This window comes from Myxine glutinosa, chromosome 4 (genome assembly GCF_964187855.1).
Source record: "Myxine glutinosa chromosome 4, kmMyxGlut1.1, whole genome shotgun sequence".
In the NCBI taxonomy this organism is placed as follows: Eukaryota; Metazoa; Chordata; class Myxini; order Myxiniformes; family Myxinidae; genus Myxine; species Myxine glutinosa.
The window spans coordinates 84,924,341-84,951,690 of record NC_136264.1 but is presented as its reverse complement, the minus strand read 5'-3'; the positions used below and the strand labels follow the sequence as shown (position 1 = coordinate 84,951,690).

Below are 27,350 nucleotides of genomic sequence, written 5' to 3'. Positions count from 1 at the left end.
GATGGAGAAAGATGATCAACCATCTAGTCAGGTTCACTATGTCAATAAATTATATTTCGTTCAAAATCATGGTAGATTAGCAAACCTATACATTTTTGGAAAGGTTATAGCATAAGGAAACTAAAAATCAATGTTTACATTTGGAGAGATACCTGTATGACGGCCATTTTGGATTTTCAAAATGGCCACTGTAAAATACATATTTTGTTCTATTTCTGCCTCTAATTACCCTAAAAACTTTTTAAAATATACTAAACCTATATTTTCAGGGACAAGGAATCCAATGAAAGTATCAAATTAGTGCTCTGGGGAATGGTAAGACACGAATCAAAGGTTTTGAATTGCAAAATACTGTCTTTATATTCGCGATAAGTTGCATAATCAAATACATGTTATCATTTTGTACAGGCAGTTAATAACATCAAAATGTGTCACAATAATTCATATCACCAAACATACACAGGCAGTCAGCAAAATCATATATACACATGCAGTCAGTATAACTTCACATCTACACAGGCAGTCAATGACGAAATATACACGGGCAGTCAATGGCATCAAACATACACGATTACAGAATATGCCATTTAGAGTTCGTCATCACTGTCCTGTGTGTCGTATCCGACAATATAGTCCGCATCGTTTTCACAGTCCGTTCCACACAAGCAAAGGTCGGTCAAATTGATTGGCAAATCGAATTGGTCGAATGGTCGATCGAATCGAATTCGCTGAATCGAATCGAATCGAATCGATCGAATGGTCGAATGGTCGATCGAAGCGATTGGTCGAATGGAATTGGTCGAATTGGTCGAATTGGTCGAATCGAATTGATCGGAATTGGCAAATGTAAACATTGATTTTCAGATTTTCCATGTAATAACGTTTCCAAAAATGTATAGGTTTGCTAATCTACCATGATTTTGAACGAAAAAACATAGTGAACCTGACTAATCATTGTGATGAGACCCATGCAAAAATTGGAGAAGCCGAAAGAAAAAGAAGAGAATAACACTCTTCTCTTTTTCTATTATTATGATTCCCTGCTTATATACACATAGTAGATTAATGAACAGGATAAAAAAAATTAAAGTGATATATGTGGGAAAATTACATGCCCAGACCAAGAATCGAACCCATGTCCTTATACCAGTGCTCTGCCATCTGAGCGATCGGCCTGAATCCAGATCACAATCATATGTGTGGGAAAATTACATGCTCATTCAGGGTCGCCCACTTGCATGCTCGAACACTTCAAATTGACCTCAGGTGCATCCAATTTCCTTTGATCATCCTTGAGATGTCTCTACAACTTGATTGGGCAATTGTCCAAACTGAGAAGCCTGCAGACAATTAAATTGACTGATATGATTGAGAAAGATACACACATTTCTATATAAGGTCCCACATGTGACAGTGCATATCAGAGCAGAAACTGTACCGTGAAGTCCAAGGAACTGTCCGTAGAACTCTGGGATGGAAATGTGAGGAGGCATAGAACTAGGGAAGAGTATAAAACAATTTCTAGAGTGTTGAAGGTTAACAAGAGCACACTAAACTTCATCATTAGTAAATGGAAGGAATATGGAACTACACAGACTTACTAGAGCTGGCCATCCGAACAAACTGAGCAACTGGGAAAGAAGGACCAGGGTCAGGGAGGTGACCAATAACCCAAAGACCACTCTGACAGAACTAGAGTTCCCTCGCTGAGATGGGAGAACCTGCAGAAAGGACAACAGTTTCTGCAGCACTTCACAAATTTAGGTTTTATGGGAGAGTTGCCAGACGGAAGCCACTCCTGAGAAAAAGGCACATGACAGTATGCCTGGAGTTTGCAAAACGGCACACGAAAGACTCAGAGCATGAGGCAAAAGATTCTGTGGTCTGATGATACGAAAACTGAACTCTTTAGCCTGAATGCAAAGTACGACATCTGGCGGAAACCGAGCACAACTCATCACCCATCTAACACCAGCCTTCCCGTGAAGCAATGTGGTGGCAGCATCATGCTATGGGGATACATTTCAGGGGCAGGGCCTGGGGGACTTGCAAGGATAGAAGGACAATGAATGGAGCCAAATACAGGCAAATCCTTGAGGAGAACCTGCTTCATAGTTCAAAAGACCTTTGACTGCGGTGAAGATTTACCTTTCAACAGGACAATGACCCCAAGCATACAGCCAAAGCAACACCGGAATGGCTTCAGAACAAGAATGTGAAAGTCCTTGGGTGGTCCAGCTAAAGTCCAGACTTGAATCCCATTGAGAATCTGTGGAAAGACTTGAGATGGCTGTTCACCGACACTCCCCATCCCACTTGACAGAGCTTGAGCAAACCTGCTAAGAAGAATGGGAAAATCTCCCAAAATCCCGATTTGCAATGCTGATACAGACATAACCAAGACTCGAAGGTACACACACACACATATATATATATATATATATATATATATATATATATATATATATATATACACATACAGTATATAATATTGTTACGGAAACGGAGTACGGAGCTCCACTTAGTGGGGGGGGGGGGGGGGGGGTTAATCCCCCTTCTATTTGCACTGGCCGTCTCCGATCCTGAAGCTACCCCGCTCCCTTGTGGGGTGGGATTGGCCGAGGCGACCGGTCAAAGGATTCCCGTAACCCCCGCCGATCCCTCCACAAAGCAGGTGGGCAACTCCGTTCGAAACCACGGACAAGATGGTATTTTGCCGAGCGGTTTTAGCAGCCCGCGGTTCGAACCATTAGCAAGGACTAAACCAGATTCTTAAACGTTGGCCGAAATCGCGCCACCGGTACTCAATGGGGGAAATTACAAAGACGAACAGATGTGAAGGAAAGAAGGCAAAGGTAGGAAGAACAGGGATTTATTAACTAATTATGTACAAATCAAAGAAACCAAGGGAGAAGGAAAGAAACGAAAATAATTTACAGAAGAAGGAGACACAGTGCAATTCGAGCTTATCTACAGGCTTAACTTATTCCCAAGACAGAACAAACAAGACAAACTCACGTACACGAATGGGGAATTCTCAGGCAGGAATGGCGGGAAGGATGCGAAGGTGGGACCACAGGGCACAGCAAGCGGGTCCGCTCCGGGCGGGAAGCGAAGAGCCGGCAGTTCCTCGTATTCGGCTTTACACCACACACCGGCAGGGTCACTTGCTGCTCCGTCAGGGCTTCACGTGGCTGGTTGAAACGGGGCTGGTTGAAGTGGCTCTCTGCAGAAATCTCTCTTGTGCAGAACTCAGCTGGGTCACGCATCTGCCGCGAAAAGGCTTGCGCGGGCGCTTATATAACGCGCTTCAAGATCAATGCGCGCCATGCCCGTGATGGTATCTCATCAGCCCTGGTTGGCTGGTGGGGGCTCGCTGGCTTCACCTTTGATGACTAAGTGGTGCCACGCCCGTGATCCGACGGCTCCTCCTCCTTCTTCTCCAGCTTAACCATGTGCGTAATGGAGGTTTTGGGGCGATTCGAGCGAGCCCCAGCCAAAGGGCAGCGAACGCTGCCGGCAATTGCGTTTTGGTGGCAATTGAAAGGGGATTCTACCTTATTTCATTTGGTGCAATGCAGAGTCAACTAATGGGAAACAGAGCCTTATACTGACATAGAATAAAGAGATAACTATTTAGAAGATCCTATGATTTTCTACGTGTATGCGATGGACGAGCTAAAGGGACGACCTTTGACCTTTACAATTAATGGAGGTATTTACAAGGAATTACTATTATTTACAGAGGGTGATATTTACAACAATTATCAACGTGCAGGATTCTCAAATCCGCAACAATATATATATATCTATAAATATATCTGTGCAGTTTCTGTCTTGTTTTGTGCTGTCTTGTCACTGAATTACTCCCTCAAACTTTTGTGAAATCGTACAAACGTCTGGTATGCACCTATCTCTCCAATGTGTATGTCCTAATGGTATTTTGTTTGAAAATACCATTAGTATTTAAATACCATGAACTTAAATCTTCAAATTAAATTGTTTATAAAACGTAATATCACGTATATTACAAATAAATGTGTGCAAAATAATTATTTGTATTATGATTGGTGTAAACCATGACAAAACAGCAACTCAGGTATCGTCATTTTTCTATTTATCGACATATCTGAGCAGTTTCTGTGTTGTCACTGAACTACTCCCTCAATCCTTTGTTTCCGTGGTTTTGAGGTGTTTTTAATTACGTTGTTTTGAGGTGTTTAATTTTGTGGTGGTGAGGTGTTTTTAATTTCGTGGTGGTGAGGTGTTTTTAATTTCATGGTGGTGAGGTGTTTTTATTTCATGGTGGTTCGGTGTTTTTAATTTCATGGTGGTTCGGTGTTTTTAATTTCATGGTGATTCGGTGTTTTTAATTATGTGGTTTTGAGGTTTTTAATTTCGTGGTGGTGAGGTGTTTTTAATTTCGTGGTGGTGAGGTGTTTTTTATTTCATGGTGATTTGGTGTTTTTAATTTTGGGGTGGTGAGGTGTTTTTAATTTTGTGGTGGTGCGGTGTTTTTAATAGCGTGGTGGTGCGGTGTTTTTAATAGCATGGTGGTGAGGTGTTTTGAATTTTGTGGTGGTGAGGTGTTTTGAATTTCATGGTGTTGAGGTATTTTGAATTTTGTGGTGGTGAGGTGTTTTGAATTTCATGGTGTTGAGGTATTTTGAATTTCGTGGTGGTGAGGTGTTTTTAATAACGTGGTGGTGAGGTGTTTTGAATTTCATGGTGGTAAGGTATTTTGAATTATGTGGTTGTGAGGTGTTTTTTATTTCATGGTGGTGAGGTGTTTTTAATTTCGTGGTGGTGAGGTGTTTTTAATTTCATGGTGGTGAGGTGTTTTTAATTTTGTGGTGGTGAGGTGTTTCTAATTTAATAGTGGTGAGGTGTTTTAAATTTCGTGGTGGTGAGGTGTTTAAAATTTAATGGTGGTGAGGTTTTTTAAATTTAATGGTGGTGAAGTGTTTTTAATTTTGTGGTGGTGAGGTTTTTTTCTGTAATGGTGGTGAGGTGTTTTTAATTTCTTGGTGGTGAGGTGTTTTTAATTTCGTGGTGGTGAGGTGTTTTTTTATTTCGTGGTGGTGAGGTGTTTTTAATTTTGTGGTGGTGAGGTGTTTTGAATTATGTTGTGGTGAGGTGTTTTTAATTATGTGGTGGTGAGGTGTTTTTAATTTTGTGGTGGTGAGGTGTTTTTAATTTCGTGGTGGTGAGGTGTTTTAAATTTCGTGGTGGTGAGGTGTTTTTAATTTCGTGGTGGTCGGTGTTTTGAATTATGTTGTGGTGAGATGTTTTTAATTATGTGGTGGTGAGGTGTTTTTAATTATGTGGTGGTGAGGTGTTTTGAATTACATTGTGGTGAGATGTTTTTAATTATGTGGTGGTGAGGTGTTTTTAATTTAGTGGTGGTGAGGTGTTTTTAATTTCGTGGTGGTGAGGTGTTTTTAATTACGTGGTGGTGAGGTGTTTTGAATTACATTGTGGTGAGATGTTTTTAATTATGTGGTGGTGAGGTGTTTTTAATTTTGTGGTGGTGAGGTGTTTTTAATATTGTTGTGGTGAGGTGTTTTTAATTTCGTGGTGGTGAGGTGTTTTTAATTTAATGGTGGTGAGGTGTTTTTATTTCCGTGGTGGTGAAGTGTTTTTAATTTCGTGGTGGTGAGGTGTTTTTAATTTCGTGGTGGTGAGGTGTTTTTAATTTCGTGGTGGTGAGGTGTTTTTAATTTCGTGGTGGTGAGGTGTTTTTAATTTCCTGGTGGTGAGGTGTTTTTAATTTCCTGGTGGTGAGGTGTTTTTAATTTAATGGTGGTGAGGTGTTTTTAATTTCGTGGTGGTGAGGTGTTTTTAATTTCGTGGTGGTGAGGTGTTTTTAATTTCCTGGTGGTGAGGTGTTTTTAATTTAATGGTGGTGAGGTGTTTTGAATTTCGTGGTGGTGAGGTGTTTTTAATTTCGTGGTGGTGAGGTGTTTTAATTTTGTGGTGGTGAGGTGTTTTTAATTTCGTGGTGGTGAGGTGTTTTTAATTTCCTGGTGGTGAGGTGTTTTTAATTTCCTGGTGGTGAGGTGTTTTTAATTTAATGGTGGTGAGGTGTTTTTAATTTTGTGGTGGTGAGGTGTTTTTAATTTCGTGGTGGTGAGGTGTTTTTAATTTCGTGGTGGTGAGGTGTTTTTAATTTCGTGGTGGTGAGGTGTTTTTAATTTCGTGGTGGTGAGGTGTTTTTAATTTTGTGGTGGTGAGGTGTTTTTAATTTCGGGATGGTGAGGTGCTTTTAATTTTGTGGTGGTGAGGTGTTTTTAATTTCGTGGTGGTGAGGGTTTTAATTTCGTGGTTGTGAGGTGTTTTTAATTTCGTGGTGGTGAGGTGTTTTTAATTTAATGGTGGTGAGGTGTTTTTAATTCAATGGTGGTGAGGTGTTTTTAATTTAATGGTGGTGAGGTGCTTTGAATTTCGTGGTGGTGAGGTGTTTTTAATTTAATAGTGGAGGTGTTTTTAATTTAATGGTGGCGAGGTGTTTTAATTTTGTGGTGGTGAGGTGTTTTTAATTTCATGGTGGTGAGGTGTTTTAATTTAATGGTGGTGAGGTGTTTTTAATTTTGTGGTGGTGACGTGTTTTTAATTTCATGGTGGTAGGTGTTTTGAATTATGTTGTGGTGAGATGTTTTTAATTATGTGGTGATGAGGTGTATTGAATTACGTTGTGGTGAGATGTTTTTAATTATGCGGTGGTGAGGTGTTTTTAATTTCATGGTGGTGAGGTGTTTTTAATTTCGTGGTGGTGAGGTGTTTTTAATTTCGTGGTGGTGAGGTGTTTTTAATTACATTGTAGTGAGATGTTTTTAATGATGCGGTGGTGAGGTGTTTTTAATTTCGTGGTGGTGAGGTGTTTTTAATTTTGTGGTGGTGAGGTGTTTTTAATTCCGTGGTGGTGAGGTGTTTTTAATTTTGTGGTGGTGAGTTGTTTTTAATTTAATGGTGGTGAGGTGTTTTTAATTTATTGGTGGTGAGGTGTTTTTATTTTCGTGGTGGTGAGGTGTTTTTAATTACATTGTGGTGAGATGTTTTTAATTATGTGGTGGGGAGGTGTTTTTAATTTAATGGTGGTGAGGTGTTTTTATTTTGTGGTGGTGAGGTGTTTTTATTTTGTGGTGGTGAGGTGTTTTTAATTTCGTGTGATGAGGTTTTTAAAATTTCATGGTGGTGAGGTGTTTTTAATTTAATGGTGGTGAGGTGTTTTAATTTAATGGTGGTTAGGTGTTTTTAATTTAATGGTGGTGAGGTGTTTTTAATTTTGTGGTGGTGAGGTGTTTTTAATTTAATGGTGGTGATGTGTTTTTAATTTTGTGTTGGTGAGGTGTTTTTAATTTCATGGTGGTGAGGTGTTTTTAATTTCATGGTGGTGAGGTGTTTTTAATTTAATGGTGGCGAGGTGTTTTTAATTTCGTGGTGGTGAGGTGTTTTTAATTTCATGGTGGTGAGGTGTTTTAAATTTTGTGGTGGTGAGGTTTTTTAAATTTCTTGGTGGTGAGGTGTTTTTAATTTCGTGGTGGTGAGGTGTTTTTTTATTTTGTGGTGGTGAGGTGTTTTTAATTTCGTGGTGGTGAGGTGTTTTTAATTTCGTGGTGGTGAGGTGTTTTTAATTTCGTGGTGGTCGGTGTTTTGATTTATGTTGTGGTGAGATGTTTTTAATTATGTGGTGGTGAGGTGTTTTTAATTATGTGGTGGTGAGGTGTTTTTAATTTTGTGGTGGTGAGGTGTTTTTAATTTCGTGGTGGTGAGGTGTTTTTAATTTCGTGGTGGTGAGGTGTTTTTAATTTCGTGGTGGTCGGTGTTTTGAATTATGTTGTGGTGAGATGTTTTTAATTATGTGGTGGTGAGGTGTTTTTAATTACATGGTGGTGAGGTGTTTTGAATTACATTTTAATTATGTGGTGGTGAGGTGTTTTTAATTTCGTGGTGGTGAGGTGTTTTTAATTTCGTGGTGGTGAGGTGTTTTTAATTACGTGGTGGTGAGGTGTTTTGAATTACATTGTGGTGAGATGTTTTTAATTATGTGGTGGTGAGGTGTTTTTAATTTTGTGGTGGTGAGGTGTTTTTAATATTGTTGTGAGGTGTTTTTAATTTAATGGTGGTGAGGTGTTTTTAATTTCGTGGTGGTGAGGTGTTTTTATTTCCGTGGTGGTGAGGTGTTTTTAATTTCGTGGTGGTGAGGTGTTTTTAATTTCGTGGTGGTGAGGTGTTTTTAATTTCGTGGTGGTGAGGTGTTTTTAATTTCGTGGTGGTGAGGTGTTTTTAATTTCATGGTGGTGAGGTGCTTTTCATTTAATGGTGGTGAGGTGTTTTGAATTACATTGTGGTGAGATGTTTTTAATTATGTGGTGGGGAGGTGTTTTTAATTTAATGGTGGTGAGGTGTTTTGAATTTCGTGGTGGTGAAGTGTTTAATTTCGTGGTGGTGAGGTGTTTTTAACTTCCTGGTGGTGAGGTGTTATTAATTTAATGGTGGTGAGGTGTTTATAATTTCATGGTGGCAAGGTGTTTTAATTTTGTGGTGGTGAGGTGTTTTTAATTTCATGGTGGTGAGGTGTTTTTCATTTAATGGTGGTGAGGTGTTTTGAATTTTGTGGTGGTGAGGTGTTTTTAATTTCGTGGTGGTGAGGTGTTTTTAATTTCCTGGTGGTGAGGTGTTTTAAATTTAATGGTGGTGAGGTGTTTTTTTATTTCTTGGTGGTGAGGTGTTTTAAATTTTGTGGTGGTGAGGTGTTTTTAATTTAATGGTGGTGAGGTGTTTTGAATTTTGTGGTGGTGTGTTTTGAATTTCGTGGTGGTGAGGTGTTTTTAATTTCATGGTGATGAGGTGTTTTTTTATTTCCTGGTGGTGAGGTGTTTTAAATTTTGTGGTGGTGAGGTGTTTTTAATTTAATGGTGGTGAGGTGTTTTGAATTTTGTGGTGGTGTGTTTTGAATTTCGTGGTGGTGAGGTGTTTTTAATTTCATGGTGATGAGGTGTTTTTAATTTTGTGGTGGTGAGGTTTTTTTTTTTTTTTTTTTTTTTTTTTTTGTATACAAGGTCGAGGCTCGTGAAAGAGCGAACATTAATCACACAGAAAGACAAACCGACACATAAAACATATAACATAGGGAGCGGTAGACAAGATGGGGAGAGAGGGGGAAGGACACAAACACAACATTTGAGAGCAGGGACCGAGAGACATGGAGACATCGAGAGATCTGAGAGAGGGCGAGGGCTTTGGGGGGGGGCGTGGGAAGGGGGCGGTGGGAGAGGTATAAAACATATGGACACTGCCAGGACTTCCAGGAAAGAAGTTGGAATTTCAAACAAGGTGGATCTGGGGTGAATTAGCGGGGGTAGAAAAGATCAAGGTTTTGGATGGGGGAAGATAAGAGATGGTGGTGAACAGCTGTTTTAAAGACCTGGAGGGAGGAGTGGGATTGAAGGGAGTGAGGGAGTTTGTTCCAGAGGCGGGAGAAAAGAGGAATGAAAGAGTGAAGGTGAGCAGAGAGCCGAGATTTCGGCAGTTTAACCATCAGAGGGTTGCTGGCAGATCTTGTGCGACCTGTAGGAATATTTGGGGGACAGAGCACAGAGAGAGCTGGGGGTGCAAGGCCGGAGAGGAGTCGGTAGAAGACAGAAAGACCACCTACCTGCCTGCGGTGAGTGAGTGAAAGGCCCTCAGAGATAGCTTCATCGCGGGAGATTCCAATAATTCTGAAAGCTTTGGTTTCAACAGCGTGAAGCCGAGCTAGGTGTGAGGCAGGAGCACCGGCCCATAGGGGAGAACAGTATTCCATTGAGCTGCGGATGAAAGCCTTGTATGTGGTGAGGAGCTCAGGTGTGCCGAGGAAGGACTTCGCACGACGGAGGATGCCCAGTCGGCGACTGGCTTTGGAGGCCAGCTTGGAAATGTGGTTTTCCCAAGAAAGATCATGGCAGATAGTGAGACCCAAAATCTTGAGCGACAGAACTTCTTGGAGAGGATTGTTGAGAAAGTAGATGGGAGGGTTGTCCAGTCGATCTTTTCGGAGAGACATAGTAAGAGTGTGAGATTTGTCAGGATTGAAAGACATGTTCCACTTGTTTGACCAGTCTGTGATTTTGTCCAGGTCTTCAGAGAGTGAGGAGGCAGCAGACTGCCGATCTGAGGGAAGAGGAATGGAGCGGCAGAGAGTGGAGTCATCAGCAAAGAGATAGAGAGGATTTTCGAGAGAGTCAGAGAGATCATTGATGAAGACCAGAAAAAGCACGGGGCCCAGAACACTGCCTTGGGGAACTCCAGCCTGAACAGGAAGAGGAGATGAGAGAAACCCATTCAGGGCCACACGTTGACGACGACTAGAGAGGAAGTCCGCCAGCCATGCGTGGAGATTTCCATGGATACCAAAGGAGGAGAGTTTGGTGAGCAGAGCGGGGTGCCAGACCGTGTCGAAGGCACGTGATATGTCGAGGGAGACAGCTCTAATTTCCTGTTTGGCATTGAGGACCTCCATCCATTGTTGAGACAGCAGAAGCAGCATGTCCAGAGTAGAGTGACCTGGTCTGAAACCAAATTGATGATCAGAGATCAAGCCATTGGAGAAGAGGAAAGATTTCATATCCGAAGCAATGATGGATTCCATGACTTTGCTGATAATTGGGAGAAGGCTGATTGGTCTGTAGTTGCTAGGATCTGTTTTTGCACCTTTTTTGTGCAAAGCGGTGTTTTTAAATTTGTTTTTAAAGGTGTTTTTAAATTTGTGGTGGTGAGGTGTTTTTAATTTTGTGGTCGTGAGGTGTTTTTATTTTGTGGTGGTGAGGTGTTTTTAATTTCGTGGTGATGAGGTTTTTAAAATTTCATGGTGGTGAGGTGTTTTTAATTTAATGGTGGTGAGGTGTTTTAATTTAATGGTGGTTAGGTGTTTTTAATTTCATGGTGGTGAGGTGTTTTTAATTTCATGGTGGTGAGGTGTTTTTAATTTCATGGTGGCGAGGTGTTTTTAATTTCGTGGTGGTGAGGTGTTTTTAATTTCATGGTGGTGAGGTGTTTTAAATTTTGTGGTGGTGAGGTTTTAAAATTTTCTTGGTGGTGAGGTGTTTTTAATTTCGTGGTGGTGAGGTGTTTTTTTATTTTGTGCTGGTGAGGTGTTTTTAATTTCGTGGTGGTGAGGTGTTTTTAATTTCGTGGTGGTGAGGTGTTTTTAATTTCGTGGTGGTCGGTGTTTTGATTTATGTTGTGGTGAGATGTTTTTAATTATGTGGTGGTGAGGTGTTTTTAATTATGTGGTGGTGAGGTGTTTTTAATTTTGTGGTGGTGAGGTGTTTTTAATTTCGTGGTGGTGAGGTGTTTTTAATTTCGTGGTGGTGAGGTGTTTTTAATTTCGTGGTGGTCGGTGTTTTGAATTATGTTGTGGTGAGATGTTTTTAATTATGTGGTGGTGAGGTGTTTTTAATTACATGGTGGTGAGGTGTTTTGAATTACATTTTAATTATGTGGTGGTGAGGTGTTTTTAATTTCGTGGTGGTGAGGTGTTTTTAATTTCGTGGTGGTGAGGTGTTTTTAATTACGTGGTGGTGAGGTGTTTTGAATTACATTGTGGTGAGATGTTTTTAATTATGTGGTGGTGAGGTGTTTTTAATTTTGTGGTGGTGAGGAGTTTTTAATATTGTTGTGAGGTGTTTTTAATTTCATGGTGGTGAGGTGTTTTTAATTTAATGGTGGTCAGGTGTTTTTAATTTCGTGGTGGTGAGGTGTTTTTAATTTCGTGGTGGTGACGTGTTTTTAATTTCGTGGTGGTGAGGTGTTTTTAATTTCGTGGTGGTGAGGTGCTTTTAATTTCATGGTGGTGAGGTGTGTTTAATTTCGTGGTGGTAGGTGTTTTGAATTACATTGTGGTGAGATGTTTTTAATTATGTGGTTGGGAGGTGTTTTTAATTTAATGGTGGTGAGGTGTTTTGAATTTTGTGGTGGTGAGGTGTGTTTAATTTCGTGGTGGTGAGGTGTCTTTAACTTCCTGGTGGTGAGGTGTTATTAATTTAATGGTGGTGAGGTGTTTTTAATTTCATGGTGGCGAGGTGTTTTTAATTTCATGGTGGCGAGGTGTTTTTAATTTCCTGAAGGTGGTGTTTTTCATTTCCTGGTGGTGAGGCGTTTTGAATTTCGTGGTGTTGAGGTGTTTTTAATTTCGTGGTGGTGAGGTGTTTTTAATTTCCTGGTGGTGAGGTGTTTTTAATTTAATGGTGGTGAGGTGTTTTTAATTTCGTGGTGGTGAGGTGTTTTTAATTTCGTGGTGGTGAGGTGTTTTTAATTTCGTGGTGGTGAGGTGTTTTTAATTTCGTGGTGGTGAGGTGTTTTTAATTTTGTGGTGGTGAGATGTTTTTAATTTCGTTTTAGTGAGGTTTTTAAAATTTAATGGTGGTGAGGTGTTTTTAATTTCGTGGTGGTTAGTTGTTTTTAATTTCGTGGTGGTAGGTGTTTTGAATTACATTGTGGTGAGATGTTTTTAATTATGTGGTGGGGAGGTGTTTTTAATTTAATGGTGGTAAGGTGTTTTGAATTTCGTGGTGGTGAGGTGTTTTTAATTTCCTGGTGGTGAGGTGTTTTTAATTTAATGGTGGTGAGGTGTTTTCAATTACGTGGTGGTGAGGTGTTTTGAATTTCATGGTGGTGAGGTGTTTTTCATTTAATGGTGGTGAGGTGTTTTTAATTTTGTGGTGGTGAGGTGTTTTTAATTTCGTGGTGGTGAGGTGTTTTTAATTTCCTGGTGGTGAGGTGTTTTTAATTTAATGGTGGTGAGGTGTTTTTAATTTCGTGGTGGTGAGGTGTTTTTTTATTTCCTGGTGGTGAGGTGTTTTGAATTTCATGGTGATGAGGTGTTTTTAATTTCGTGGTGGTGAGGTGTTTTTAAATTTGTGGTGGTGAGGTGTTTTTAAATTTGTGGTGGTGAGGTGTTTTTAATTTTGTGGTGGTGAGGTGTTTTTACTTTGTGGTGGTGAGGTGTTTTATTTTGTGGTGGTGAGGTGTTTTTAATTTCGTGGTGATGAGGTTTTTAAAATTTCATGGCGTTGAGGTGTTTTTAATTTCGTGGTGGTGAGGTGTTTTTAATTTAATGGTGGTGAGGTGTTTTAATTTAATGGTCGTTAGGTGTTTTTAATTTAATGGTGGTGAGGTGTTTTTAATTTTGTGGTGGTGAGGTGTTTTTAATTTAATGGTGGTGATGTGTTTTTAATTTTGTGGTGGTGAGGTGTTTAATTTCATGGTGGTGAGGTGTTTTTAATTTTGTGTTGGTGAGGTGTTTTTAATTACATTGTGGTGAGATGTTTTTAATTATGTGGTGGGGAGGTGTTTTTAATTTAATGGTGGTGAGGTGTTTTGAATTTCGTGGTGGTGAGGAGTCTTTAATTTCATGGTGGTGAGGTGTTTTTAATTTCCTGGTGGTGAGGTGTTTTTAATTTAATTGTGGTGAGGTGTTTTCAATTACGTGGTGGTGAGGTATTTTGAATTTCATGGTGGTGAGGTGTTTTTAATTTCATGGTGGTGAGGTGTTTTTCATTTAATGGTGGTGAGGTGTTTTGAATTTTGTGGTGGTGAGGTGTTTTTAATTATGTGGTGGTGATGTGTTTTTAATTATGTGGTGGTGAGGTGTTTTTAATTTTGTGGTGGTGAGTTGTTTTTAATTTCGTGGTGTTGAGGTGTTTTTCATTTCGTGGTGGTGACGTGTTTTTAATTTTGTGGTGGTGAGGTGTTTTTAATTTCGTGGTGGTGAGTTGTTTTTAATTTGGTGGGGGTGAGGTGTTTTTAATTTCATGGTGGTGAGCTGTTTTTAATTTCATGGTGGTGAGGTGTTTTTAATTTTGTGGTGGTGAGGTGTTTTTAATTTCGTGGTGGAGAGGTGTTTTTAATTTCGTGGTGGTGAGGTGTTTTTAATTTAATGGTGGTGAGGTGTTTTGAATTTTGTGGTGGTGACGTGTTTTTAATTTTGTGGTGGTGAGGTTTTTTTATTTAATGGTGGTGAGGTGTTTTTAATTTAATGGTGGTGAGGTGTTTTTTATTTAATGGTGTTGACGTGTTTTTAATTTCGTGGTGGTGAGGTGTTTTTAATTTTGTGGTGGTGAGGTGTTTTTAATTACGTTGTGGTGAGGTGTTTTTAATTGAATGGTGGTGAGGTGTTTTTAATTTCCAGGTGGTGAGGTGTTTTTAATTGAATGGTGGTGAGGTGTTTTTAATTTGCTGGTGGTGAGGTGTTTTTAATTTAATGGTGGTGAGGTGTTTTTAATTTTGTGGTGGTGAGGTCTTTTTAATTTAATGGTGGTGAGGTTTTTTAATTTAATGGTGGTGAGGTGTTTTTAATTTTCTGGTGGTGAGGTTTTTTAAATTTAATGGTGGTGGGGTGTTTTTAATTTTGTGGTGGTGAGGTGTTTTTAATTTCGTGGTGGTGAGGTGTTTTTAATTTCCTGGTGGTGAGATGTTTTTAATTTAATGGTGGTGAGGTGTTTTAATTTCCTGGTGGTGAGGTGTTTTTAATTTAATGGTGGTGAAGTGTTTTTAATTTAATGGTGGTGAGGTGTTTTTAATTTAATGGTGGTGAGGTGCTTTTAATTTAATGGTGGTGATGTGTTTTTAATTTAATGGTGGTGAGGTGTTTTTAATTTAATGGTGGTTAGGTGTTTTTAATTTAATGGTGGTGACGTATTTTTAATTTAATGGTGGTGAGGTGTTTTTAATTTAATGGTTGTGAGGTGTTTTTAATTAAATGGTGGTGAGGTGTTTTTAATTTAATGGTGGTGAGGTGTTCTAATTTAATGGTGGTGAGGTGTTTTTAATTTAATCGTGGTGAGGTGTTTTTAATTTCGTGGTGGTGAGGTGTTTTTAATTTTGTGGTGGTGAGGTGTTTTTAATTACGTTGTGGTGAGGTGTTTTTAATTGAATGGTGGTGAGGTGTTTTTAATTTCCAGGTGGTGAGGTGTTTTTAATTGAATGGTGGTGAGGTGTTTTTAATTTGCTGGTGGTGAGGTGTTTTTATTTAATGGTGGTGAGGTGTTTTTAATTTTCTGGTGGTGAGGTCTTTTTAATTTAATGGTGGTGAGGTTTTTAAATTTAATGGTGGTGAGGTGTTTTTAATTTTCTGGTGGTGAGGTTTTTTAAATTTAATGGTGGTGGGGTGTTTTTAATTTTGTGGTGGTGAGGTGTTTTTAATTTCGTGGTGGTGAGGTGTTTTAAATTTCGTGGTGGTGAGGTGTTTTTAATTACGTTGTGGTGAGGTGTTTTTAATTATGTGTTGGTGAGGTGTTTTTAATTATGTGGTGGCGAGGTGTTTTTAATTTTGTGGTGGTGACGTGTTTTTAATTTTGTTGTGGTGAGGTGTTTTTAATTTCGTGGTGGAGAGGTGTTTTTAATTTCGTGGTGGTGAGGTGTTTTTAATTTAATGGTGGTGAGGTGTTTTGAATTTTGTGGTGGTGATGTGTTTTTAATTTTGTGGTGGTGAGGTTTTTTTATTTAATGGTGGTGAGGTGTTTTTAATTTAATGGTGGTGAGGTGTTTTTTATTTAATGGTGTTGACGTGTTTTTAATTTCGTGGTGGTGAGGTGTTTTTAATTTTGTGGTGGTGAGGTGTTTTTAATTACGTTGTGGTGAGGTGTTTTTAATTGAATGGTGGTGAGGTGTTTTTAATTTCCAGGTGGTGAGGTGTTTTTAATTGAATGGTGGTGAGGTGTTTTTAATTTGCTGGTGGTGAGGTGTTTTTAATTTAATGGTGGTGAGGTGTTTTTAATTTTGTGGTGGTGAGGTCTTTTTAATTTAATGGTGGTGAGGTTTTTTAATTTAATGGTGGTGAGGTGTTTTTAATTTTCTGGTGGTGAGGTTTTTTAAATTTAATGGTGGTGGGGTGTTTTTAATTTTGTGGTGGTGAGGTGTTTTTAATTTCGTGGTGGTGAGGTGTTTTAAATTTCGTGGTGGTGAGGTGTTTTTAATTACGTTGTGGTGAGGTGTTTTTAATTATGTGGTGGCGAGGTGTTTTTAATTTTGTGGTGGTGAGGTGTTTTTAATTTTGTGGTGGCGAGGTGTTTTTAATTTTGTGGTGGTGAGGTGTTTTTAATTTCCTGGTGGTGAGGTGTTTTTAATTTAATGGTGGTGAGGTGTTTTAATTTCCTGGTGGTGAGGTGTTTTTAATTTAATGGTGGTGAAGTGTTTTTAATTTAATGGTGGTGAGGTGTTTTTAATTTAATGGTGGTGAGGTGCTTTTAATTTAATGGTGGTGATGTGTTTTTAATTTAATGGTGGTGAGGTGTTTTTAATTTAATGGTGGTTAGGTGTTTTTAATTTAATGGTGGTGACGTATTTTTAATTTAATGGTGGTGAGGTGTTTTTAATTTAATGGTTGTGAGGTGTTTTTAATTAAATGGTGGTGAGGTGTTTTTAATTTAATGGTGGTGAGGTGTTTTAATTTAATGGTGGTGAGGTGTTTTTAATTTAATGGTGGTGAGGTGTTTTTAATTTCGTGGTGGTGAGGTGTTTTTAATTTTGTGGTGGTGAGGTGTTTTTAATTACGTTGTGGTGAGGTGTTTTTAATTGAATGGTGGTGAGGTGTTTTTAATTGAATGGTGGTGAGGTGTTTTTAATTTCCAGGTGGTGAGGTGTTTTTAATTGAATGGTGGTGAGGTGTTTTTAATTTGCTGGTGGTGAGGTGTTTTTATTTTAATGGTGGTGAGGTGTTTTTAATTTTCTGGTGGTGAGGTCTTTTTAATTTAATGGTGGTGAGGTTTTTAAATTTAATGGTGGTGAGGTGTTTTTAATTTTCTGGTGGTGAGGTTTTTTAAATTTAATGGTGGTGGGGTGTTTTTAATTTTGTGGTGGTGAGGTGTTTTTAATTTCGTGGTGTTGAGGTGTTTTAAATTTCGTGGTGGTGAGGTGTTTTTAATTACGTTGTGGTGAGGTGTTTTTAATTATGTGGTGGTGAGGTGTTTTTAATTATGTGGTGGCGAGGTGTTTTTAATTTTGTGGTGGTGACGTGTTTTTAATTTTGTGGTGGCGAGGTGTTTTTAATTTCGTGGTGGTGAGGTGTTTTTAATTTAATGGAGGTGAGGTGTTTTAATTTCCTGGTTGTGAGGTGTTTTTAATTTAATGGTGGTGAAGTGTTTTTAATTTAATGGTGGTGAGGTGTTTTTAATTTAATGGTGGTGAGGTGCTTTTAATTTAATGGTGGTGATGTGTTTTTAATTTAATGGTGGTGAGGTGTTTTTAATTTAATGGTGGTTAGGTGTTTTTAATTGAATGGTGGTGAGGTATTTTTAATTTAATGGTGGTGAGGTGTTTTTAATTTAATGGTGGTGAGGTGTTTTTAATTTCGTGGTGGTGAGGTGTTTTTAATTTCGTGGTGGTGAGGTGTTTTTAATTTCGTGGTGGTGAGGTGTTTTTAATTTTGTGGTGGTGAGGTGTTTTTAATTTCGGGATGGTGAGGTGCTTTTAATTTTGTGGTGGTGAGGTGTTTTTAATTTCCTGGTGGTGAGGGTTTTAATTTCGTGGTTGTGAGGTGTTTTTAATTTAATGGTGGTGAGGTGCTTTGAATTTCGTGGTGGTGAGGTGTTTTTAATTTAATAGTGGAGGTGTTTTTAATTTAATGGTGGCGAGGTGTTTTAATTTTGTGGTGGTGAGGTGTTTTTAATTTCATGGTGGTGAGGTGTTTTAATTTAATGGTGGTGAGGTGTTTTTAATTTTGTGGTGGTGACGTGTTTTTAATTTCATGGTGGTAGGTGTTTTGAATTATGTTGTGGTGAGATGTTTTTAATTATGTGGTGATGAGGTGTATTGAATTACGTTGTGGTGAGATGTTTTTAATTATGCGGTGGTGAGGTGTTTTTAATTTCATGGTGGTGAGGTGTTTTTAATTTCGTGGTGGTGAGGTGTTTTTAATTTCGTGGTGGTGAGGTGTTTTTAATTACATTGTAGTGAGATGTTTTTAATGATGTGGTGGTGAGGTGTTTTTAATTTCGTGGTGGTGAGGTGTTTTTAATTTTGTGGTGGTGAGGTGTTTTTAATTCCGTGGTGGTGAGGTGTTTTTAATTTTGTGGTGGTGAGTTGTTTTTAATTTAATGGTGGTGAGGTGTTTTTAATTTTTTGGTGGTGAGGTGTTTTTAATTTCGTGGTGGTGAGGTGTTTTTAATTACATTGTGGTGAGATGTTTTTAATTATGTGGTGGGGAGGTGTTTTTAATTTAATGGTGGTGAGGTGTTTTTATTTTGTGGTGGTGAGGTGTTTTTATTTTATGGTGGTGAGGTGTTTTTAATTTCGTGTGATGAGGTTTTTAAAATTTCATGGTGGTGAGGTGTTTTTAATTTAATGGTGGTGAGGTGTTTTAATTTAATGGTGGTTAGGTGTTTTTAATTTAATGGTGGTGAGGTGTTTTTAATTTTGTGGTGGTGAGGTGTTTTTAATTTAATGGTGGTGATGTGTTTTTAATTTTGTGTTGGTGAGGTGTTTTTAATTTCATGGTGGTGAGGTGTTTTTAATTTCATGGTGGTGAGGTGTTTTTAATTTAATGGTGGCGAGGTGTTTTTAATTTCGTGGTGGTGAGGTGTTTTTAATTTCATGGTGGTGAGGTGTTTTAAATTTTGTGGTGGTGAGGTTTTTTAAATTTCTTGGTGGTGAGGTGTTTTTAATTTCGTGGTGGTGAGGTGTTTTTTATTTTGTGGTGGTGAGGTGTTTTTAATTTCGTGGTGGTGAGGTGTTTTTAATTTCGTGGTGGTGAGGTGTTTTTAATTTCGTGGTGGTCGGTGTTTTGATTTATGTTGTGGTGAGATGTTTTTAATGATGTGGTGGTGAGGTGTTTTTAATTATGTGGTGGTGAGGTGTTTTTAATTTTGTGGTGGTGAGGTGTTTTTAATTTCGTGGTGGTGAGGTGTTTTTAATTTCGTGGTGGTGAGGTGTTTTTAATTTCGTGGTGGTCGGTGTTTTGAATTATGTTGTGGTGAGATGTTTTTAATTATGTGGTGGTGAGGTGTTTTTAATTACATGGTGGTGAGGTGTTTTGAATTACATTTTAATTATGTGGTGGTGAGGTGTTTTTAATTTCGTGGTGGTGAGGTGTTTTTAATTTCGTGGTGGTGAGGTGTTTTTAATTACGTGGTGGTGAGGTGTTTTGAATTACATTGTGGTGAGATGTTTTTAATTATGTGGTGGTGAGGTGTTTTTAATTTTGTGGTGGTGAGGTGTTTTTAATATTGTTGTGAGGTGTTTTTAATTTAATGGTGGTGAGGTGTTTTTAATTTCGTGGTGGTGAGGTGTTTTTATTTCCGTGGTGGTGAGGTGTTTTTAATTTCGTGGTGGTGAGGTGTTTTTAATTTCGTGGTGGTGAGGTGTTTTTAATTTCGTGGTGGTGAGGTGTTTTTAATTTCGTGGTGGTGAGGTGTTTTTAATTTCATGGTGGTGAGGTGTTTTTCATTTAATGGTGGTGAGGTGTTTTGAATTACATTGTGGTGAGATGTTTTTAATTATGTGGTGGGGAGGTGTTTTTAATTTAATGGTGGTGAGGTGTTTTGAATTTCGTGGTGGTGAAGTGTGTTTAATTTCGTGGTGGTGAGGTGTTTTTAACTTCCTGGTGGTGAGGTGTTATTAATTTAATGGTGGTGAGGTGTTTATAATTTCATGGTGGCGAGGTGTTTTAATTTTGTGGTGGTGAGGAGTTTTTAATTTCATGGTGGTGAGGTGTTTTTCATTTAATGGTGGTGAGGTGTTTTGAATTTTGTGGTGGTGAGGTGTTTTTAATTTCCTGGTGGTGAGGTGTTTTTAATTTCCTGGTGGTGAGGTGTTTTAAATTTAATGGTGGTGCGGTGTTTTTAATTTCGTGGTGGTGAGGTGTTTTTTTATTTCCTGGTGGTGAGGTGTTTTTAATTTTGTGGTGGTGAGGTGTTTTTAATTTAATGGTGGTGAGGTGTTTTGAATTTTGTGGTGGTGTGTTTTGAATTTCGTGGTGGTGAGGTGTTTTTAATTTCATGGTGATGAGGTGTTTTTAATTTTGTGGTGGTGAGGTGTTTTTAAATTTGTGGTGGTGAGGTGTTTTTAATTTCGTGGTGGTGAGGTGTTTTTAATTTCGTGGTGGTGAGGTGTTTTTAATTCCGTGGTGGTGAGGTGTTTTTAATTTCGTTTTAGTGAGGTTTTTTAATTTAATGGTGGTGAGTTGTTTTTAATTTCGTGGTGGTAGGTGTTTTGAATTACATTGTGGCGAGATGTTTTTAATTATGTGGTGGGGAGGTGTTTTTAATTTAATGGTGGTAAGGTGTTTTGAATTTTGTGGTGGTGAGGTGTTTTTAATTTCGTGGTGGTGAGGTGTTTTTAATTTCCTGGTGGTGAGGTGTTTTTAATTTAATGGTGGTGAGGTGTTTTCAATTACGTGGTGGTGAGGTGTTTTGAATTTCATGGTGGTGAGGTGTTTTTAATTTCATGGTGGTGAGGTGTTTTTCATTTAATGGTTGTGAGGTGTTTTGAATTTTGTGGTGGTGAGGTGTTTTTAATTTCGTGGTGGTGAGGTGTTTTTAATTTCCTGGTGGTGAGGTGTTTTAAATTTAATGGTGGTGAGGTGTTTTTAATTTCGTGGTGGTGAGGTGTTTTGAATTTTGTGGTGGTGTGTTTTGAATTTCGTGGTGGTGAGGTGTTTTTAATTTCATGGTGATGAGGTGTTTTTAATTTTGTGGTGGTGAGGTGTTTTTAAATTTGTGGTGGTGAGGTGTTTTTCATTTTGTGGTCGTGAGGTGTTTTTATTTTGTGGTGGTGAGGTGTTTTTAATTTCGTGGTGATGAGGCTTTTTAAAATTTCATGGTGGTGAGGTGTTTTTAATTTAATGGTGGTGAGGTGTTTTAATTTAATGGTGGTTAGGTGTTTTTAATTTAATGGTGGTGAGGTGTTTTTAATTTTGTGGTGGTGAGGTGTTTTTAATTTAATGGTGGTGATGTGTTTTTAATTTTGTGTTGGTGAGGTGTTTTTAATTTCATGGTGGTGAGGTGTTTTTAATTTCATGGTGGTGAGGTGTTTTTAATTTAATGGTGGCGAGGTGTTTTTAATTTCGTGGTGGTGAGGTGTTTTTAATTTCATGGTGGTGAGGTGTTTTAAATTTTGTGGTGGTGAGGTTTTAAAATTTCTTGGTAGTGAGGTGTTTTTAATTTCGTGGTGGTGAGGTGTTTTTTTATTTTGTGGTGGTGAGGTGTTTTTAATTTCGTGGTGGTGAGGTGTTTTTAATTTCGTGGTGGTGAGGTGTTTTTAATTTCGTGGTGGTCGGTGTTTTGATTTATGTTGTGGTGAGATGTTTTTAATTGTGTGGTGGTGAGGTGTTTTTAATTATGTGGTGGTGAGGTGTTTTTAATTTTGTGGTGGTGAGGTGTTTTTAATTTCGTGGTGGTGAGGTGTTTTTAATTTCGTGGTGGTGAGGTGTTTTTAATTTCGTGGTGGTCAGTGTTTTGAATTATGTTGTGGTGAGATGTTTTTAATTATGTGGTGGTGAGGTGTTTTTAATTACATGGTGGTGAGGTGTTTTGAATTACATTTTAATTATGTGGTGGTGAGGTGTTTTTAATTTTGTGGTGGTGAGGTGTTTTTAATTTCGTGGTGGTGAGGTGTTTTTAATTACGTGGTGGTGAGGTGTTTTGAATTACATTGTGGTGAGATGTTTTTAATTATGTGGTGGTGAGGTGTTTTTAATTTTGTGGTGGTGAGGAGTTTTTAATATTGTTGTGAGGTGTTTTTAATTTCATGGTGGTGAGGTGTTTTTAATTTAATGGTGGTGAGGTGTTTTTAATTTCGTGGTGGTGAGGTGTTTTTAATTTCGTGGTGGTGACGTGTTTTTAATTTCGTGGTGGTGAGGTGTTTTTAATTTCGTGGTGGTGAGGTGCTTTTAATTTCATGGTGGTGAGGTGTGTTTAATTTCGTGGTGGTAGGTGTTTTGAATTACATTGTGGTGAGATGTTTTTAATTATGTGGTGGGGAGGTGTTTTTAATTTAATGGTGGTGAGGTGTTTTGAATTTCGTGGTGGTGAGGTGTGTTTAATTTCGTGGTGGTGAGGTGTTTTTAACTTCCTGGTGGTGAGGTGTTATTAATTTAATGGTGGTGAGGTGTTATTAATTTAATCGTGGTGAGGTGTTTTTAATTTCATGGTGGCGAGGTGTTTTTAATTTCATGGTGGCGAGGTGTTTTTAATTTCCTGAAGGTGGTGTTTTTCATTTCATGGTGGTGAGGTGTTTTGAATTTCGTGGTGTTGAGGTGTTTTTAATTTCGTGGTGGTGAGGTGTTTTTAATTTCCTGGTGGTGAGGTGTTTTTAATTTAATGGTGGTGAGGTGTTTTTAATTTCGTGGTGGTGAGGTGTTTTTAATTTCGTGGTGGTGAGGTGTTTTTAATTTCGTGGTGGTGAGGTGTTTTTAATTTCGTGGTGGTGAGGTGTTTTTAATTTCGTGGTGGTGAGATGTTTTTAATTTCGTTTTAGTGAGGTTTTTAAAATTTAATGGTGGTGAGGTGTTTTTAATTTCATGGTGGTTAGTTGTTTTTAATTTCGTGGTGGTAGGTGTTTTGAATTACATTGTGGTGAGATGTTTTTAATTATGTGGTGGGGAGGTGTTTTTAATTTAATGGTGGTAAGGTGTTTTGAATTTCGTGGTGGTGAGGTGTTTTTAATTTCCTGGTGGTGAGGTGTTTTTAATTTAATGGTGGTGAGGTGTTTTCAATTACGTGGTGGTGAGGTGTTTTGAATTTCATGGTGGTGAGGTGTTTTTCATTTAATGGTGGTGAGGTGTTTTTAATTTTGTGGTGGTGAGGTGTTTTTAATTTCGTGGTGGTGAGGTGTTTTTAATTTCATGGTGGTGAGGTGTTTTTAATTTAATGGTGGTGAGGTGTTTTTAATTTCGTGGTGGTGAGGTGTTTTTTATTTCCTGGTGGTGAGGTGTTTTTAATTTTGTGGTGGTGAGGTGTTTTTAATTTAATGGTGGTGAGGTGTTTTGAATATTGTGGTGGTGAGGTGTTTTGAATTTCATGGTGATGAGGTGTTTTTAATTTTGTGGTGGTGAGGTGTTTTTAAATTTGTGGTGGTGAGGTGTTTTTAATTTTGTGGTGGTGAGGTGTTTTTACTTTGTGGTGGTGAGGTGTTTTATTTTGTGGTGGTGAGGTGTTTTTAATTTCGTGGTGATGAGGTTTTTAAAATTTCATGGCGTTGAGGTGTTTTTAATTTCGTGGTGGTGAGGTGTTTTTAATTTAATGGTGGTGAGGTGTTTTAATTTAATGGTGGTTAGGTGTTTTTAATTTAATGGTGGTGAGGTGTTTTTAATTTTGTGGTGGTGAGGTGTTTTTAATTTAATGGTGGTGATGTGTTTTTAATTTTGTGGTGGTGAGGTGTTTAATTTCATGGTGGTGAGGTGTTTTTAATTTTGTGTTGGTGAGGTGTTTTTAATTACATTGTGGTGAGATGTTTTTAATTATGTGGTGGGGAGGTGTTTTTAATTTAATGTTGGTGAGGTGTTTTGAATTTCGTGGTGGTGAGGAGTCTTTAATTTCATGGTGGTGAGGTGTTTTTAATTTCCTGGTGGTGAGGTGTTTTTAATTTAATTGTGGTGAGGTGTTTTCAATTACGTGGTGGTGAGGTATTTTGAATTTCATGGAGGTGAGGTGTTTTTAATTTCATGGTGGTGAGGTGTTTTTCATTTAATGGTGGTGAGGTGTTTTGAATTTTGTGGTGGTGAGGTGTTTTTAATTATGTGGTGGTGATGTGTTTTTAATTATGTGGTGGTGAGGTGTTTTTAATTTTGTGGTGAGTTGTTTTTAATTTCGTGGTGTTGAGGTGTTTTTCATTTCGTGGTGGTGATGTGTTTTTAATTTCGTGGTGGTGAGTTGTTTTTAATTTGGTGGGGGTGAGGTGTTTTTAATTTCATGGTGGTGAGCTGTTTTTAATTTCATGGTGGTGAGGTGTTTTTAATTTTGTGGTGGTGAGGTGTTTTTAATTTCGTGGTGGAGAGGTGTTTTTAATTTCGTGGTGGTGAGGTGTTTTTAATTTAATGGTGGTGAGGTGTTTTGAATTTTGTGGTGGTGAGGTGTTTTTAATTTTGTGGTGGTGAGGTTTTTTTATTTAATGGTGGTGAGGTGTTTTTAATTTAATGGTGGTGAGGTGGTTTTTATTTAATGGTGTTGAGGTGTTTTTAATTTCGTGGTGGTGAGGTGTTTTTAATTTTGTGGTGGTGAGGTGTTTTTAATTACGTTGTGGTGAGGTGTTTTTAATTGAATGGTGGTGAGGTGTTTTTAATTTCCAGGTGGTGAGGTGTTTTTAATTGAATGGTGGTGAGGTGTTTTTAATTTGCTGGTGGTGAGGTGTTTTTAATTTAATGGTGGTGAGGTGTTTTTAATTTTGTGGTGGTGAGGTCTTTTTAATTTAATGGTGGTGAGGTTTTTTAATTTAATGGTGGTGAGGTGTTTTTAATTTTCTGGTGGTGAGGTTTTTTAAATTTAATGGTGGTGGGGTGTTTTTAATTTTGTGGTGGTGAGGTGTTTTTAATTTCGTGGTGGTGAGGTGTTTTAAATTTCGTGGTGGTGAGGTGTTTTTAATTACGTTGTGGTGAGGTGTTTTTAATTATGTGGTGGTGAGGTGTTTTTAATTATGTGGTGGTGAGGTGTTTTTAATTTTGTGGTGGTGAGGTGTTTTTAATTTTGTGGTGGCGAGGTGTTTTTAATTTGGTGGTGGTGAGGTGTTTTTAATTTCCTGGTGGTGAGATGTTTTTAATTTAATGGTGGTGAGGTGTTTTAATTTCCTGGTGGTGAGGTGTTTTTAATTTAATGGTGGTGAAGTGTTTTTAATTTAATGGTGGTGAGGTGTTTTTAATTTAATGGTGGTGAGGTGCTTTTAATTTAATGGTGGTGATGTATTTTTAATTTAATGGTGGTGAGGTGTTTTTAATTTAATGGTGGTTAGGTGTTTTTAATTTAATGGTGGTGACGTATTTTTAATTTAATGGTGGTGAGGTGTTTTTAATTTAATGGTTGTGAGGTGTTTTTAATTAAATGGTGGTGAGGTGTTTTTAATTTAATGGTGGTGAGGTGTTTTAATTTAATGGTGGTGAGGTGTTTTTAATTTAATGGTGGTGAGGTGTTTTTAATTTCGTGGTGGTGAGGTGTTTTTAATTTTGTGGTGGTGAGGTGTTTTTAATTACGTTGTGGTGAGGTGTTTTTAATTGAATGGTGGTGAGGTGTTTTTAATTTCCAGGTGGTGAGATGTTTTTAATTGAATGGTGGTGAGGTGTTTTTAATTTGCTGGTGGTGAGGTGTTTTTAATTTAATGGTGGTGAGGTGTTTTTAATTTTCTGGTGGTGAGGTCTTTTTAATTTAATGGTGGTGAGGTTTTTAAATTTAATGGTGGTGAGGTGTTTTTAATTTTCTGGTGGTGAGGTTTTTTAAATTTAATGGTGGTGGGGTGTTTTTAATTTTGTGGTGGTGAGGTGTTTTTAATTTCGTGGTGGTGAGGTGTTTTAAATTTCGTGGTGGTGAGGTGTTTTTAATTACGTTGTGGTGAGGTGTTTTTAATTATGTGGTGGTGAGGTGTTTTTAATTATGTGGTGGCGAGGTGTTTTTAATTTTGTGGTGGTGACGTGTTTTTAATTTTGTGGTGGCGAGGTGTTTTTAATTTCCTGGTGGTGAGGTGTTTTTAATTTAATGGTGGTGAGGTGTTTTAATTTCCTGGTGGTGAGGTGTTTTTAATTTAATGGTGGTGAAGTGTTTTTAATTTAATGGTGGTGAGGTGTTTTTAATTTAATGGTGGTGAGGTGCTTTTAATTTAATGGTGGTGATGTGTTTTTAATTTAATGGTGGTGAGGTGTTTTTAATTTAATGGTGGTTAGGTGTTTTTAATTTAATGGTGGTGAGGTATTTTTAATTTAATGGTGGTGAGGTGTTTTTAATTTAATGGTGGTGAGGTGTTTTTAATTAAATGGTGGTGAAGTGTTTTTAATTTAATGGTGGTGAGGTGTTTTTAATTTAATTGTGGTGAGGTTTTTAAAAATTTTAATGGTGGTGAGGTGTTTTTAATTTAATGGTGGTGATGTGTTTTTAATTTAATGGTGGTGAGGTGTTTTTAATTTAATGGTGGTGAGGTATTTTTAATTTAATGGTGGTGAGTGTTACGGGTTCCTCACCGATCCCCTGGTCTCGGTAAACCTCCGAACCCCGAGAGGAGCCCCGGCAGAAAAATATGTTATTCTCTGTGTTAGAAATCGATAGTGAAACCACACCAATGATGAGAAATGAACAAATAATCTATCTATAATTCCAGTAATCTCTGTGTGTGTGTATGCGACCGCTGTTTCTCGACAACTACCGGTCCGATATACTTGAAACTTGCCAGGTATATTGCTGGGGACCCGAGGATGTGCCTTTTCAAGGTTTCATATTAATCGGACAATTACTTACCGAGCTATGTTCAAAAAACGATTCAACCAATCAGAGAGCAGCGAGCTATCGCGTGTGCCGAACGTGGCGAACACACTCTGCCTCGGACGGCACATTTGAGAGCGTATTCATTTATTTCACGTTGGCAAACTATGTTGCCGCTATGTTGGCGTTAAACTATGTTTTAAAACTAATTAAAACCATTTCATGTAAATAGAGGGGGGGGGGGGGGGGGGATTGTCACTGTACTCGCAAGCCGTTCGCCGTTCGCTTTGGCGTTGCGAATGAACCAAAACATTTCATGGACCAAACCATTTCATGTAAAGCGTTCGCCGTTCGCTTTGGCGTTGCGAATGGACCAAAACATTTCATGGACCAAACCATTTCATGTAAATAGAGGGGGGGGGATATAATTTTAGATATATATATTGTACGGGCATGCCCTAGTATATTGAAAATCACACAGGAACAATGGTACAACAAATGGCAATTAAGAGTGCACTCTATGTACCATCATTAAAGTCAGATAACTCACTGACACTCCCAGCGAGTGAAAAGGACATGCCTCAATGTCTCTATAACCTTTTCCCAGGTGAATGTGATTCGCTCCAGCGGTCGCTAAAACGATATCCAGTCGAAGCCCGAATCTCGCTCTCCAGTCGATATTCGAATCGCGTACAGTTGACAATGGTGATCACCCTGCCGAAACTGTACAACGGCGCCCTTCAGAGGGGCACCTTCACCGCTCACTCAGCGAACCGCAATGTAATTGGAGACGAAGCGGTCGCACACACACATCCCCGACAAACGGTAGGATGTTGGGGTGAAGATGACGCGAGGAAAAACCTTTGTAGGTGTCCGAAGCGCGGGGTTCAAAATGGCCGACGGCTCTTACTTCAGCCGAGGCGACTCGGCGAGGATTCGTCGAAATCTCAGCGCCCAAATCTGTCTACGCAGATTTTC

General features: G+C 38.3%; 1 protein-coding gene across 1 annotated transcript in view; it reads right to left on the bottom strand.

Annotated features, from left to right (window-relative positions):
• The window catches only part of UROC1 (urocanate hydratase 1), a 369,204-nt gene that overhangs the window by 139,190 nt on the left and 202,664 nt on the right, over nt 1-27,350 (bottom strand). The gene's annotated exons all lie outside the window — the stretch shown is intronic.